This window comes from Hyperoodon ampullatus (assembly GCF_949752795.1).
Source record: "Hyperoodon ampullatus genome assembly, chromosome: 12".
In the NCBI taxonomy this organism is placed as follows: Eukaryota; Metazoa; Chordata; class Mammalia; order Artiodactyla; family Ziphiidae; genus Hyperoodon; species Hyperoodon ampullatus.
Window position 1 is genome coordinate 54,924,634 of NC_136925.1, and position 18,356 is coordinate 54,942,989.

The window sequence follows — 18,356 nt, forward strand, 5'->3', positions numbered from 1 at the left end:
TAATGTTAAATATGCAGGAATAAAAGTTTTATCCACCAAAATATTAACTGCTGTATAAAATGAACCATAATGCAACAATTAAAATGTTACCATTAAAAGCGACACTTGTAAATAACATAGGATAACATTAAGAGAAAAAAGTCAGACACAAAATTATGTTTATATGGTACAATTAAAGCTATAGAAACAAAGTGACATATAAAATATTATAAAAGAAAATATACCAAAACGCTAAAGGGATTATATCTACGTATAAGTAGTATCAAGATACCTCCTTAACTTTTCTTATAATATTTAAGGGAAAATACAACTTAAAAATAAGAGGCTTATTTCTTTTTGTTGAAAATAAGGGAAGAAACCTTCCTCTCTTCCTTTTTCTCAGAGCATTTACTTTAGAAAACTTGTAACTGTAATTTCTCCTCTTTTTGAAATATATGTAAATCCTTTTGGAGACTAGATAGTCCTTTGTCAGCTTTATGAACCAGGAACATTTTCTCTCAAAGATCTGGGAACCATCTCTTTGAAATGTAAACATCAAACTTTTCTGCCCTGTGAGGACACAGTGAGCAGAATGAACCTGGAAGTGTCCTCAGGAGACACCAAACCTGTCCAACCTGTTGGCCGCCTTGATTTTGGACTTCCTAGCCTCCAGAGCTATGAGAAGTAAATATTTAAGGCTTCCTGCCCCCTCCACCGCCCCCATCACACACAACAGGAAACGTAAACATTGGGGAAGACAGCATCCCTATCTCCCAGTCTCTGTGGATGGGCAGGAGCCTAACTTTAGTGGGCACCGGGCTCCAAGTTGCAAAACTACCTTCTGTCATAAGAACGTGAGAAGTTTGTTTTCCCTCTGGATAGGTCAGTTAGCTAACACAGATGGCCACCCCAATTACCAGGTGAATTTAGGATGAACTCTACGCACCAGGCAGTGCTGCCCGGTCCTCCCTTTGAGGATTAGTTATTATTACCTTGAAAATAGATGTTCTAGAGTCTGTCATACAGAGTGAAGTAAGTCAGAAAGAGAAAAACAAATACCGTATGCTAACACATACATATGGAATCTAAAAAACAAAATTGGTTCTGAAGAACCTAGGGGCAGGACAGGAATAAAGACGCAGACGTAGAGAATGGACTTGAGGACACAGGGAGGGGGAAGGGGAAGCTGGGACGAAGTGAGAGAGTGGCTTGGACATATATACACTACCAAATGTAAAATAGCTAGCTAGTGGGAAGCAGCCACATAGCACAGGGAGATCAGCTCGGTGCTTTGTGACCACCTAGAGGGGTGGGATAGGGAGTGTGGGAGGGAGACGCAAGAGGGAGCAGATATGGGGATATATGTACATGTATAGCTGATTCACTTTGTTATAAAGCAGAAACTAACACACCATTGTAAAGCAATTATACTCCAATAAAGATGTTAAAAAAAAGAAAAAGAAAATAGGTGTGCAATGGACTGTATCAGCTTGGCTATATAAGAGGGTAAGACGCCTTTCTGTCTTCGCAATCTCTTAGCAGGTTACCTGTGATGTTCATTATAGTCTGGTTTAACACCTATTCAAAAACAAAAGTGCTGTCTTTCTCTATTACTTTTTTGGGTTGGGAAAACATAGTGTTTTTAATTATATTTCTCTAACAATTTCAAATTTTATATAATAAGCATTATTATGAATACAATGGAAAAAATAGTTTATTTTGTAATTAGCTTCTATTTTGTAATTGATTTCTTAATCTTTTTGTTAACAGTTTATAACTACTTTATTAGTGTGTCCTACTCTAAGCTATAAACTCCTTTTAGCTCCAGACTGACTCTTCCAAGTCAAAAGAATTCTTTTGATTGTTCCATTTTCTTCTGAGCTGCATGTTGCAGGGTTTTAAGCTTGAGAAACACATATCTTGCAGCAACTAGGAGCTCCACCGGTCTCCCATGGAGATCAACTTAAAACCTCCTCTGCTTTTCAAAGCAACCAGTTTATTGTTAGTCTGGTTAACCCTTCCCTTGGTCTCTGCTTTCTGGTTTAAAAATATTTCTTTTTTCTTTCTTTCCTCTATTGAGAATCAGAAAACAACAAGAAATGTTTTAGCATGTGTGTCCCAAATATTGTGTTCTATCTACCTACCTACCTATCTATCTATCTATCTACCTATCTATCTATCTACCTACCATCATCATCCATCATCTATTTATCTATCTTTGTGTTAACAATCGGTTCAGAGTAGAATAAACCAATACAGTGATTATGAACCGATTGTTGTTTATCTGAAGTTCAAATTTAAGTGGGCATTCTGTATTTATAATTGTTAAGTATAGCAACCCCACATGTATGGTCATCATAAATATGCTTATTGGAACAGTTTTCCTCAGGATGGTAATTTCTTAACCCGGGTCAGGGTCATTAACTCAGTATTTTATAGTCTATTATTTAAAATAAGTTAATAGATTAAACACAATTAAGCTAACAGATAATGCTTATATAATTTAAATGAATAGAAAGTGATTTATTTATAAGATAAAAATATTTTTTCTTATTCTTTAGAGGAAAATTAAGTTAATTTTCTAATTAGGACACTAGAAGATAAAAATCATTTGAAAGACTAAAAATAAATCATATTTTGTTTATATGTTTTAAAATTTGTTTTCTCTTCACACATATCTGTTTCTATAACATTTTGAGTAGAAAATACAAAGGTATTTGCTATATATAAGTGAAATCCCATTACATTTTTCCATTCTACAGTATAACATTTTTTCCTACAGTCAAAAGATTAAGTGCCTATTTGCTACTAAGTCCTCTAAACTTCTCTAAATTCTTTTTTCTCTTTCCCTGGCTGCTACAGTTCACAGATATAAGGAGAGACACCTTGAGATGGCTGGTGTCAGTAGCTCATTTCCTCCCCCTTTTGGTAGCTAGCTAGACTCTGGTCTGAGTCAGCCTGATGAAAGAACAAGCTGACGGCAGTGTCTGAGCTCTGGGGCTCCCCCTTTCCAACAAGGCTGTTTTTAATGTCCCATGACATTATTAAAAGAAGTTCCCCTTGTTACACGTTCAAAATCAAGTGGCCATGTCCTACCCTTCTTGCTCTATTAGTATGTAGAATAGTAGTATCTGATGAGGTCTTTCTCCTAGAGCCCTTTCTATGATGAGAGAGTCCTGCTCTCCCCTCATCAGCTTGCCTCTGTGAGCTATGCAGGGTGTGCAGGTCAATGGGATGGAGTGCGCCTTGCTGTTGTTGAGTGTGCCTGACTGTATGTTTCCCCAGAACAACCACTTTACTTTTTTTTTTTTTTTTTTTTTTTTTTGCGTTGCGCGGGCCTCTCACTATTGTGGCCTCTCCCGTTGCGGAGCACAGGCTCCGGACGCACAGGCTCAGCGGCCATGGCTCACGGGCCCAGCCGCTCCACGGCATGTGGGATCTTCCTGGACCGGGGCACGAACCCATGTCGCCTGCAACGGCAGGCGGACTCTCAACCACTGCGCCACCAGGGAAGCCCCCACTTTACTTTTATACCTCTGGTTGCTAACGTGTGTGTCTCTGCCCCCGTTGCATGACATGCACTGCCTGAATTTGGTAACAGCCATGTGATTTAGAACCAGATCTGTCTTTTCATTTAAATAATTATGGAAGTTTTGTTTAATAAGCCATGAACATTTTAGAGTGTAAATTACAGAGTTGGAGAAGAGATAACAGGTGAATGAATATATTTTCAGGTTTTGTAAATTAAATTAGGATGACCTGGGTAAGAGGTGCTTGCTTAGGGCACAAATGTGAAATGCAGTTTAAAGGATGATCCTCAGTGATTTATTAATCTTCTCCTTTTTTGAATGGATTGAATACATTTATGGTATTCAATACCATAAAAGAAGAGCAGACTTATCCCTTGCTCTTCTCCTTCACACAAACAAGTTAATATCCTGAGTACAATTTGGGAAACCCCCCCACAAATTTCTTTGTTCTCTTACTAGCAGCTTGAAATTTCTACGTAGTACTCTGTGCCAATTTAAGCCTATAAACCCTCTTTGTCACTTTTACTGAGATCTATAAGTAAATGATCCTGCTACGTATTGGTGATAATTTCATTTTGCTCTAAAATATTGGGGTAAAAAATAAAGTTTCCCAACAGGTGCCACATACTATCATTTTTCCTGTTAAGGCATTTTAAATCAAATGTTTAATTTTATAATAAGTTCTGCAGAAGCATTTTGGATTTTCCCACTTGCCTTTGTAGACCCTGCTGTGTATGGTCAGGGCTGGGAGACTACACATCTTAAGCTCCTTCGATACTGGCAGGAGATCACGATGATAAAGGAAAAGAGAAGCTTCTGGCTTCTAGCTCCCACCCAGTGGTAATTGCTGGTGTCATTGTAATGGTAGTGGAGGTGAGGTGATTTCAGACTCGACAGTCCAAATGGAAGCTGCACTTTTCTATATGAAATGGTCCTTATTTCAGATCCTAGAATCAGCCCTGACAGAGCTCCAACAGCGCAGCATCAAGTGTGTGCTCCAGGCCAGGAACATTAGCTCCTAATCTCTAGGTATTACATCTTCTTCTTTCTTGCTCCTCTAGTCCCCATCATCAGTTTGTTCTTCCAGAAATGCCAGTACCTTTGTTATCAATTTCCTGTTCTTTTGTGTTTAGATTCCTACCATTGTTTCTGCTTTCCTGACTGGCCCCTGACTGATAAAGTACTGATACGAAGCCACTAGAAATCCTACACTACAAACAGGACATCTGTCTTTGACACCAGAATGAAGAGGCATCTTAAGAATTATGCTCTTTTTATAGCAAGGTATATGGTTTTACAAAAGAATGACAAAGTACATTCATGCTTTGGAAATGTAAATAGAAGTGGTTTTTATATTATAAACTCAACGCAGCTTACTGGAATGTATATTTACTTTGAGATTTGTGTTTAAAAAGACAATATTTTCTTCATGCTTAAAAGTTTTGGGCAGAAAATTTTATTAGTGAATTCTACCAAACACTTGAAGAAAAATTAATACCAATCCTTCACAAACTCTCCAAAAAATAAAAGGAGGAACACTTCACATCACATTCTATGAGGCCAGTATTACCAATATTACCCTCATACCAAAACAATGTATAAAGGTATCACAAAACATCTACAGACCAATATTCACTATGAATATAGATGCAAAAACCCTCAATGACAAAATACTAGCAAACTGAAGCCAGTAACATATAAAAGGGATTAAACACCATGAGCTAGTAGGACTTATTACAGGACTTCAAGTTTGGTTTAGCATATCAACTCAATCAATGTAGTCCACCATATCAATTGGATAAAAGATAAAAATCACATGATTATTTCAACTGATGCAAAAAAAAAAACATTCAGCAAAAGCCAACCCCCTTTCATGATAAAAAAAAAAAACAAAAAACACTCACCTAACAACAACAAAAAAAACCACTCAACTAAGAAATGGAAGGAAATTTTTTCAAACTGATAATGAAGAACTGTGAAAAGCCTATAGCTAACATCATACTTAATAATGAAAGACTGATGTTTTCCCCCTAAGATTAGAATAAGACAAGGCTGTCCACTCTTGCTGCTTCTATTTAACATTGTTCTGGATATTCTATCCCAGTCAATTGGTGAAGAAAAAGAAATGAAAGACTTCCTGATTAGAATGGAGGAGTTATAACTAGGTCTATTTGCAGATGCTAGGATCTTGTATGTAGAAAATCCTAAGGAAACACCCCACCATACACACACAAATATTAGCACTAACAAATGAATTCGGCAAGATTGCCAGACACGGGATCAATATATAAAAATAAATTGTATTTCTATAGACTATTAATGAGCAATCTGAAAATAAAAAGAAACAATTCCATGGACAATAGCATCAGAAAGAATAAAATGATTAAAACTGATTTTAACAAAAAAAATGCAAAACTCATACACTGGAAACTACAAAACTATGGAAAGAAATTAAAGAAGATAGAAATAAATGAAAAGATATCACATGTTTGTGGATCAGAAGACATAATAAAGATGGCAATAGTCTCCATATTGATCTACAGATTGAATATAGTCCCTACCCAAAACCCGGCTGCATTCTTCTTTTGCAGAAAGTGATAAGCTGATCCTAAAATTTATATGGGAATGTAAGGAGACCAGAAACTTACTCTAAAGCTACAGTAATCAAGACAATGTTGTACTTGCATCAAGATAGACAAACAGATGAGTGGAATAGAACTGAGAGTCCAGAAATAAATCATTTATTTTTATCAGTTATGCTGGGGAAATTGGGTATCCACAACCAAAATAATAATAGTTAGAGCCTTGCTTCATGTCATATACAAAAATTGACTAAAAATGGATCGTAAAACTAAAAGTAAGCTAAAAAGCAACATACTTATAGAAATATAGAAATGAACCTTTATAACCTTGCATTAGGCAATGGTTTTTTAGATATTACACCAAACACACAAGTGACAAAAGAAAAAATAGATAAATTGGACTTCATCAAAATTAAGAACTTTTATGCTTCAAAGGACGCCATTAAGAAAATTTAAGAAAAAAAAACAATAATAGAAAATATTTTCAAATCATGTATCTGATAAGGAACTTGTGTCCAGAATATGTAAAAAATTCCTAAAAGTCAGCAAGACAACAAAGTTAAACATTGGGAAAGAATTTGAATAGATTGTTCTTCAATGAAGACAAACACATAGCCAATAAGCACACATAAAGATGCTTAACGTCATTCATCATTAGGCAGAAGCAAATCAAACACACGGAGATACCACTTCACATTCAGCAGGACTGCTAAAATAAAAAATCCTGGGCTTCCCTGGTGGCGCAGTGGTTGAGAGTCCGCCTGCCGATGCAGGGGACACGGGTCCATGCCCCGGTCCGGGAAGATCCCACATGCCGCGGAGTGGCTAGGCCCGTGAGCCATGGCCACTGAGCCTGTGCGTCCGGAGCCTGTGCTCCTTAACGGGAGAGGCCACAGCAGTGAGAGGCCCGCGTACCACAAAAAAAAAAAAAAAAAAAAAATCCTGACAATATAAAGTGTTACCAAGGATGTGGAGATATTGGAACCCTCGTACATTGCTAGTGAGATTGTAAAATGGAGAAGCCACTTTGGAAAAACATTTGGTAGCTCCTCAAAATGTTAAACGTAGACTTACCATGTGAGTCAGAAATTCCATATGTAGCTATCTGATCAAGAGAAATGAAGCATATATTCTCACAAAAACCTGTACCTGAATGTTCTGAGCAGCATTATTTATAATAGCCCACAAACTGAAACAACCCAAAAGTCTATCAACTAATGAATGGGAAAAAATATGTTCTAACCATACAATGGAATATTACTGGGAAACAAAAGAAGTGAAGTACTTACACATGCTACAATGTGAAGGAACCTTGAGAAAATTATGCTGGGTGAAAGAAACCAGTTATAAAAAGCCATATATCATATGATTCCATTTATATGAAATTTCCAGAAAGCCAAATCCATAAAGAAAGTAGATTAATAGTTGCCATGGGCTTGTGTGGGGCAGGGGAAGGGAAAGGGGAGTGTAGGGGATGAAATGGAGAGTAACTATTACTAGTACAGGATTTCTTTTTGGGGTGATGAAAATGTTCTACAATCAGATGGTGGTGATGGTTGTATAATTCTGATAATAAACTAAAACCGACTGTATTATGCACATTAAAATGATGAACTTTATGGTTTATGAATTACATCTCAATAAAGCTTTTACAAAAAGAAATTGCTTGGGGAAGACTTCTTATTCTAGCCAATATGAAGTAGCCCAATTCTTCCCAGGTCGTTTTTCTTTAAACACACTGGACATAACACAATAAACAAACATCAGAAGTCTCTGAAAGCTGGGATAAAGATGGAAGAGGGACCAGTTACCCCAGGATGTGAGGCACGGTGTGGGATTCAGTTCCTTGGTTTTTCTTTTGGCCTTTCATATAACTCAGACAGGGCACCGGGGAAGCCTGCAGCCTGGACCACCAACAGGCACAGGCAAAACGAACTCCAAGCAAAGCCTATTTGTTCTGATCAAAGGACCAGGAAAAAGGCAGCCTAACAGAACATAAAAGCTTCTTGACAATACCCACTGTACTCCAGCAAAATACCACTACAGTACAATACATTGTCCACCTCACTGACTGCACACCCTCCATGGTTTTGGCAAAGATAAGTGGGGAGCCAATCTACCTCTTAATCAGTAGAGGAAGGTGGCAATCCTCTGGTGTTTCTTCCTGGGTAGTAGTGTTAGTGGAGTCCAGCTGGAAGCTGAGCCTCCACCCCACTACGGCATCAATGAAGTAGAATGAGGAGGTGCAAGCTGCACTAGTCTTTAGTCTGCATACCTGTTGTCTCCAGGGCCAAGTGGAGAGCCAAGTCTCCATCCTTGTCTGGCATCAAGGTGGACAGGTGGTATGAAGTGGGCTGGATGGCACTCTGGTTTCCTCCACTCTGGTGGAGGAAAATGCAAACAAAAACCACAGGGAAATGCAAACAAAAACCACAATGAGATATTACTACCTATTAGAACATTTAAAATAAAAAATATAACAATAACAAATACTGGGGAGGGTGAAGAGAAACTGGATTTCTAATACATTGTTTTTGGGAATGTAAAACGGTACATCCACTCTGGAAAATGGTTTTCCGGATTTTACAAAACTAAAAATACACTTATCATACTACCCAGCAATTGTACTCTTTTTGGGCATTTACCCCAGTGAAATGAAAACTTATTTCACACAAAAACCTGTGAATGTTTAGAGCAGTTTATATAGTAAAATACTGAAAACTACTCAATGCCTTTAAGTGGATGTATCATTGAACAAACTCTGGTATATCCATGCAATGGAATACTACTCAGCAATAAAAAGTAGTGAACTAATGATACATGCAACAAACCAAATGGACCCCCAAGGACATTACATTTACTGAAAGAAGTTAATTTCACAACATTTCATTGTATATGATTCCATTCATATAGCGTCTTTGAATTGAGAAAACTAGAGAAATGGAGAACAGGTTAGTGGCTGCCAGGGCACAAGGATGGGTGTAGTGCAGGAAGAAGGGAGACACAAACACGCAGAGGCAGGAAAGGATGTTCTTTTGTGATGATAGAACAAGCAATTATTTTGATTGTGGTGGTAATTATACAAATTTGTGCATGAAAAAAAGTGCATAAAACTACACACAAACACATGAATGCAGGTTTTAAAACAGTAATATCCTAATGTCAATTTCCTGGTTTTGATTTTACACTAGAGCTTTATAAGGTGTCATCATCAGGGGAGGCTGGGTAAAAAAGGATGCATGGGGGATTCTTTGTTCTATTTTCTCAACTTCCTATGAGTCTATTATTACTTCAAAACAAAAAGTATAAGAAACTGTGTTGAGTACATGCCAACTCAATGAAAAGTAGATACTCTGATTTTCTTTGTTGGTGAATATTTTGCTGATTTTATGTAAGCCTAGAAAGCATAACCTGCTTAGGCACGATTGTTGATTGGAAAATTTGGTACTCCCGTGCTGAGGGAATAAAGGGCTGACAACATTACCATCCCAAGAAATTAATCTGAACATGCTGCTAGGGGAAGAACAGAGTGTGCTAAGGCACTGGCTGCTAGAGCGGAAAAGCTGAAAAGTGAGATTTTGTCACATGTCTTCAGAGACCTGCACAGCCAGTCTTTAGAGAAATTATTTAGTTACTGCAAGAGTCAGTGTTTTCAAACTTTAGATTACCTGGCACGTAAAGTCATTGATTCCAAAAAGGAGTTTAAGAATTTCTAACAATTACTGTCATTGTGTATTTTGTTTACAAGTGCTTGATTCCTTCTAAGTTCTACTTCCTGCCAATAGCAAATATATATACTAAAAAAATCTGTACTGTGTGTTATCATTTTTTCACTTATACATTTAAAATGTAGTAATTTTAAAATTGTATTCCCTACAGGAAATACACTTTGTGATTTAAAACAGGAAGTTTGGATCACAAGCTGAATATTGAGTAAAATAAAACAGATGATTTAAAATTTTTAGTACATCCAGAAATCACCAAAGGTCAGAGAGATGAGTTTTTCCAGTGAAAATGATGGTGAAAAGGTCATAGACCATTCTCTTTACTACTGAACTAGTACTAGGTAGCTGCCATCTAAAAATAGTAGGATGTACTTAGAGGCATATTTGAAATAGGAGCTATAATATCCTGGACCTGCCAAAGGTCTAGTCCTTTATATATTTCAGTGGATAAAACCCTACGAATAATTACATAAACCATCACTGTTCTTGTGGTTAATATTAAAATGAACTGTTCAAACAACCAGAAAATGTCGCACCAACAGTGAAAAAAAAATATTAGGTAGGAATGAAAAACACAATTGAAAAGTTAAAATTTCCTGATGATTAAAGTCTATTTAAACAAAAAAAACCCCAGACCTTGGTGAAACTCCATGCTATAGCTATGGTTATACCTGTTTGGGGCTTAAAAAGAAACTGACAAGGTGAAAAAGATACAATTATTAAATGATGTTCAATAGTTCTAACACACCAGAAGTATATCCTGGAATGACTGATTGAGAGACGAAAATTAACTTTGCTCTTTATTTTTTATTTATTTATTTTTTTGTGGTACGCGGGCCTCTCACTGTCGTGGCCTCTCCCGTTGCAGAGCACAGGCTCCGGACGCGCAGGCTCAGTGGCCATGGCTCACGGGCCCAGCCGCTCTGCGGCATGTGGGATCCTCCCGGACCGGGGCATGAACCCGTGTTCCCTGCATCGGCAGGCAGACTCTCAACCACTGCGCCACCAGGGAAGCCCTTTGCTCTTTATTTTAACTGAAAAGCACGGACACTAATAATTTGGCAATTTAATTAATCCTTGCCCATTAATTTTATATGGATGATTTAGAGTAAAATAACAGTAAAAATAAATTTTATACTATATATGAGATTTATTTTTAATGAATGAAAATACACATTGATGAGTGTATGCAGAGCAATGAATCTATGATGTTGACATTGATGGGGAAGGTCACTTTTTATATCCTGCATGAATCAGCAGCCCTGAAGCCGTGCATCAATAATACCTCCTTTCAAAGAGTTTGTTTTTTGCTTTTCTTTGTGTATTACTGGGTTGGAAATAAATGCTGAATTTTGTTTAAAATTAACAAAAATAATTATTTAGATGCTTATCTTTTAGATAAACTTATAAGGAAATGGGAAATGAGTCTGAAAACTTGCACTTTGACATGTATATGTGCTGGTTTAGACAGAGAAAAATGCTGATCAGATTTTCAATTTAGTAGAATTACTCTTTTTAAAATGGAGAATTAAAAACTTGTAAAAATGGCTAAAATATGGGTTAAAATGATGAATCACTGCTTTGGCTAATGATAAACAGCAGTTCTCAGAGTTGGCTTATTTAGCAAAAACTTGTTAAGATTGAAATCTTTGTGAAAGTGAAATTGTGAAAGCTTTCACTGGGTGTGATAAGACTGCAGCAGAATTTAAGTGTGAGAGTTGTAAAGAGTTGACCTTATCAACAATGAAATTTTGGAATTTTTAATTCAATGACCTGTGATAAAAGTTAGTCCATATACTGTTTTTTTTTTCCTTCACAAAGGCCCTTCAACTGTTTTTCTCCTAAGACAATAAAAGAGACAGCCTTACAATATTTCATATAACATGTCAACTTTTCAGCTAAAAGATACTTAACAAAATTTCTAACAGCAGTCAATTCAAACATAGAGGAATACTATCTCTTTGGTAGTGATCTTGTATCTTGCCTCAGTGATTATGCTTATAAAATTTACAAAAGAGTGAAAAAAATGATCTCAATTTGTATGCACATTTTAAGTGCTAAAAATATGGTGACACTATGACAAGAAGAGAAATGACTATACAATGTAAATTCAGGTGGCTCAATTTTAGGAAATAAATAAATTCAGTCCAGTGGTAATTAAATAAGGAAGCAGACAGGAAAACCTATTTTGAAGTTCCTGATAGGAGGTGATTAAAACATTTCATTCTGGGGGCTTCCCTGGTGGCGCAGTGGTTGAGAGTCCGCCTGCCGATGCAGGGGACACAGGTTCATGCCCCAGTCCGGGAGGATCCCGCATGCCGCAGAGCGGCTGGGCCCATGAGCCATGGCCGCTGGGCCTGCGCGTCCAGAGACTAACATTTCATTCTGTTTTGTTAAACAGTTAACAAAAATTTTTTGTTAATTTATTCAACAAACACTTATTGAGCTTACTCTCTGCTGGCACCTTCCTAAGTGCTTGGCAAAGGCAGTGAACAAAGCAAACAAAATTCCTGTTTGTTTAAGGACTGTAAAAATTTTCAAGTTACAACCCCCCAAAATTAAAGAATTTTAGACAACGTCAGAGATGTTTGGGTAGTGATTTCTTTTCTCTGCTCTTAGAGAAGACTTCCTGGAAATAGTCAAAGAACACCAGTCTAGATGCTCTCTTACTTCTCTCAATATCTAGGTCGTTAATTTGAGAATCAGAAGGGTGCTTGAGTTAGTGTGGAAAAGTGAACTGATGGCATTGGGTGACCTCGTGGCACAGATCAGTGTGTGGGAACCTCTTCCTGCCGACTCAGAATGGAATAATCCTGTGGTCAGAAACTTCATGTTCTCAGACCCTGGCCTTTTTTTTTTAACTGGACAGCAGTGGATCAACAATGGATACTCTTGCTCTCAGGTACCTTTGCCTCTGCTCCATGAAATCTACCTCCTTTCCATTCAGACAGAGCTCAGAGAAGTTGATTACGTTTCGCCTTCTTTAGTTATAATAACATTGCATTTCTTTTTCTCTAAGACTGTATTCTATTCTCAGATGCAATATGGGTGTTACCTATGCTGATCCACTTCATATATACAGTAATTTTCTAAGAACTTCTTCTAAAAATGGTGTTACTCTTTGATGATGTGCTTATTTTTATTTTTTATTGAAGAAAAATGTTACTTTCAAGTTCTGGGGTATCTTAGAGAAAAACATAGGCAGAACACTCTATGACATAAATCAGAGCAAGATCCTTTTTGACCCACCTCCTAGAGAAAGGGAAATAAAAACAAAATAAACAAATGGGACCTAATGAAACTTAAAAGCTTTTGCACAGCAAAGGAAAACATAAATGAGATGAAAAGACAACCCTCAGAATGGGAGAAAATATTTGCAAATGAAGCAACTGACAAAGGATTAATCTCCAAAATATACATGCAGCTCATGCAGGTCAATATCAGAAAAACAAACAACCCAATCCAAAAACGGGCAGAAGACTTAAATAGACATTTCTCCAAAGAAGGTATACAGATTGCCAACAAACACATGAAAGGATGCTCAACAACACTAATCATTAGAGAAATGCAAGTCAAAACTACAATGAGGTATCACCTCACACCTGTCAGAATGGCCATCATCAAAAAATCTACAAACAATAAACACTGGAGAGGGTGTGGAGAAAAGGGAACCCTCTTGCACTGTTGGTGGGAATGTAAATTAATTCAGCCACTATGGAGAACCGTATGGAGGTTCCTTAAAAAACTAAAAATAGAACTACCATACGACCCAGCAGTCCCACTACTGGGCATATACCCTGAGAAAACCATAATTCAAAAAGAGTCATGTACCACAATGTTCATTGCAGCTCTATTTATGATAGTCAGGACATGGAAGCAATTTAAGTGTCCATCGACAGATGAATGGATAAAGAAGGTGTGGCACATATATACAATGGAATATTACTCAGCCATAAAAAGAAATGAAACTGAGTTATTTGTAGTGATGTGGATGGACCTAGAGACTGTCATACAGAGTGAATTAAGTCAGAAAGAGAAAAACAAATACCATACGCTAACACATATATGTGGAATATAACAAACAAACAAACAAAAATGGTTCTGAAGAACCTAGGGGCAGGATCAGAATAAAGGCACAGATGTAGAGAATGGACTTGAGGACACGGGGAGGGGGAGGGGTAAGTGGGACAAAGTGAGAGAGGGGCATGGACATATATACACTACCGGGGCTTCCCTGGTGGCGCAGTGGTTGAGAGTCCACCTGCCGATGCAGGGGACACGGGTTCGTGCCCCGGTCCGGGAGGATCCCACATGCCCTGGAGCAGCTGGGCCCATGAGCCATGGCCGCTGAGCCTGTGTGTCCGGAGCTTGTGCTCCACAGTGGGAGAGGCCACAGCAGTGAGAGGCCCGCATACCGGAAAAAAAAAAAAAAGAAAAAGAAATATATACACTACCAAATATAAAATAGCTAGCTAGTGGGAAGTAGCCACATAGCACAGGGAGATCAGCTTGGTGCTTTGTGAACACCTAGAGGGGTGGGATAGGGACGGTGGGAGGGAAATGCAAGAAGGAGGAGATATGGGTATATATGTATATGTATAGCTGATTCACTTTGTTATAAAGCCGAAACTAACAGACCCTTGTAAAGCAATTATACTCCGAAAAAGATGCTAATAAAAAAATTAAGGGAAATTCTCAATGAAAGCAAAATAAACAATTCCATTGTCATGCATAAAACATAAGTGAAAAGGAACTATTCACTCTTTGCCTTCCTTCCTCTTCTCTTCTTTGGGAAAAGAACCTGAACTAAGAGTCGAAGAGCCACCTATTTATTTCTAAACATTATCTTGGGAAATATTTATTCTATTATCTTGGGTATTTAATTTTTCCTTCTGTAATGAGAAATCACAATGGCTGCCTTGGAGCTTGTTGTTAAGAAGTAAACAACTCAAGGCATATGAATGTGCTTTGCAAACCATCAAGTCCCGGATGCACATGGGTGTACAAGAAGGCATAACACTGGTGTTTGAATCTGGCTGGGTTCCTGGCCCTATAACCTTTGCAGCCATGCAGACCTCTCCAAGTTTCGGGTTTCTCTCCTCTAGATGAGATTGCTCTGTGTGGTTTCTAAGGTCCTTCCTATTCTAGATTCTTCTCTCATTTCTAGACTCCATCACAGCTTCATATAAGCAGAATTTTTTTTGTTTTCAGAATTTGCCAGTCTTACCTGTTGGATTCATGAGATCATTGTAATATATGTCAGATTTTAAGTCTTATGATTTTTTTTCCCACTGAGACAAAGATTAAAAAATGTTGGGGCTTCCCTGGTGGCGCAGTGTTTGGGAGTCCGCCTGCCGATGCAGGGGACACGGGTTTGTGCCCCGGTCCGGGAGGATCCCACATGCCGTGAAGCGGCTGGGCCCGTGAGCCATGGCCGCTGAGCCTGCGCGTCCGGAGCCTGTGCCCCGCAACGGGAGAGGCCACAGCAGTGAGAGGCCCGCATACCGCAAAAAAAAAAAAAGTGCAGAATTTGAAGTAAAATCATACTATATTAGAAATTGTAATATGCCTAAAAATAATTTAACTAATTTCATCATGTAAAAGCAAATTTCAGAGGAGTATTCCTTTTTCAAAGAAAACTTAATCGGACTCAATAAGCAGAAAAATGGGCACAAAATGGTGTCAGTACATGAGAAACTAGATGTGTTGGCATACGGCCGGGTGTAGGAATCAGGCAGGCTTGGTCTTTAGACTCTACTGTCTAGAAACATGTTAGGAGAAGCTAGGTTGAACTGTGTACATATTTGAGTTTAGACTTTAAAAAACTCTCAGCTGGAGTTTCACCAGAAAAGGAGGAAAATAAAAATGTTCCTCACGTATACCGATGCCACAGCAAGTGTCTCCCCACCTATTTTACTTGATAGTTTCCAATGACTGAAGAGATTTCATTATCAAGTAGTTGTTTGTCAGCAAGTGTGCCTCAAAATAATTTAAAAAATCTTTGTAGGAAAGCAGATTCTCCTTTTGAGGTCCAGATGTTTTCTCGGGATGACGTGGAGTCTGGGTAAATCCTCTATGTAGAGGTAAATCATGTTTTGTGCATGTTAATATCTCGTCATCTTCATTGTCTATGTAAAAATAAATGAAACTTATGGATAATTTTTGATAAAATGAATTATGCAACGTTATTTATATTTGGCTTCGGGCATAAGGGAATATGGAGAACTCGGGCAAAGGTTGTGCACGTGTGTGCACATACACACACCCACAGAAACTCAAGCACTCTTCTCTGCCTCATTCTTATTCCTTTCTGAGATCAACCTACAATATCAATAACCCTCTATTGAAATAATATAAGAATTTCCCCCCCAAAAAAGTCTGCCAGGGAAAACTTCTAATCAAGTGCTTCTGAATGTTTACAAATCCCTTAAATCCAGCAATGATGGCATAATAAAGGTATGTTGTTGGGAAGAAAATGCCCATCCAAAGTAGAAAAACTACTGGTTAAAAATCACGATACATCAAACATGTATTTTCAAGGATAATTTCCATTTAACTCGTAGGTTTTTCCATAAAAATTGTAAAATATTTTAAAAGAGAAAACAGAACATTTAAATAATCCTTGTTTTAGTTTTTCCATCTTTACAATCAAGGAGTTGGACTAGATGCTAAGTTTTTTTCAGCTCTAATATTCTATGATTTTTGTGAACATAAGATATTAAAACGTGTCCCCCTTTCATTCAAATGGTTAGAACAAGTGGCATAAAATTGTGATGCCTGACAATATTACCCTTTTAGTTTACAGATAACAAAGGCAAGTTCCAGAGAAGTAACATGACTACCCAGTGGTGTCCATCCACTGGGGTATGAATCAATGTCACTGCTTCCAAATCTCCCTAATCATCAAATATTTTGCTTTGTTTCATTAAGGACTCAAGATTCCCTCCCCACCCTTGGAAATTCTGCTTTAGTAATTATGGGGTGAGGTCAGGAATCTAATTTAAAAAACAATCTTCAATATTCTGACTTGTAATTCAAGTTAGGAACCACAGATCCACATCAGACTACCTGGAATGCAGTGAAGGAGAGGAGCAGCTATGTCACACAGCCCTTGGGCAGGCTCTCCCGTGTTACACAGCAGAATCTTCCTACCAGGTCCATTAGTTCATACCATAGACTACCACCTCCCCAGTGTTTTCTCCCTTCTAGATGAAAAGCATGTTATATGAGTGACATCATTTGATGTCTAGGTTACTTTTCTCTGATAGTCTTCCTATGGAAAAGGATATTCCTGAAAGAAACAAGAATTAAAAGACTGGATCTATAGCCTTTACTTATCATCTGCTCCAACCTCACATTCTAGAAGTTTAATTCTGCTCAACTCCTGGAAGCTTTCCTATTGGTAAGTATGAATCTGTCCATCACCATGCAACAGTCTTGAGCCTTTAAGGCAGTCTGGGATTTGAAAATTAATTACTTTACCTCAAGTCATGGTATAATGAAGTGAATTTCTCTAAATTGTTAGAGAATGTATCACAAGGAGAAGGTTCTTTGAATACTTTTGCCATAAGAATTCCTTAACCTTTTTGCTAGTAAAAGAAAAGCTTAAATAGAATTACTATCTAATAATGTAGCTGGTTTTACATAGAGACAATGGAGAGCAAAGTTGCTTCTAAGATTTTTCATGTAGAATTCCAAGCACCTCAACATTCATATTTCTGTCAGTTCTCAATATAGATATAATATGCTCACTATTCATAAACTGTGGCCCAAAAACAGTTTCTGCCCCTATGCTGCCCCATGGATGCCAAAGGTTAGTTTAAGGCTTTTTAAATGTAGTACACTATAAGAAATATAATTCAGCTCTCAATGAAATATCATTCCTGATTTTCTTTGTTAATAAAAAATTGAATTAGTCTCTTATCTACTAATTTTAGGGGAAAGGTTAGAAAAAGGAAAGAGTGAATAACTTACCTCTCAATATGTATGACTCCAAATAAAGTAGCTGAACAAAAATTCACTATAATTTTACCAAAGAGTAGAATTCAGCATAATTGAATTTCTTTTTATATCCTATTTAAGGTATTTTGTTACTGAAGTTGCCAAAATGAATTCATGGTTTAGTCGTCACATCATTTATAAAGCAGTCTTAGGATGCTGGCTCTGAGGATCAAGTATACAAGGAAAGCTGCAATAGACTGCTGAATGATATATCAAAGCTTTTGTGAACATTTTATGTTTGCTTTAGAAGGCTAATCTGTTTAAACCTGTAACACTTTTATTTTTTTAAAAGAGTAAACCAGAAGATCAATGGTATTAGTCTATCTTTATATGGGTTAAGGAACTATGAGTTGTCTGTAGAAATCTACTAACGTTAGATATATGTATAATTAGTTTTGTGTGTAGTTGGGACCAAGGAAGTGGTTAGTTAATATAGGTACCTCAAGAGCCTTAAGTGGATACCTATTAAAAGGTATAAAAAATATAAATAATACTGTATATTTTTAAAAATTTTAAATAAACACAAAGAATATATAGGT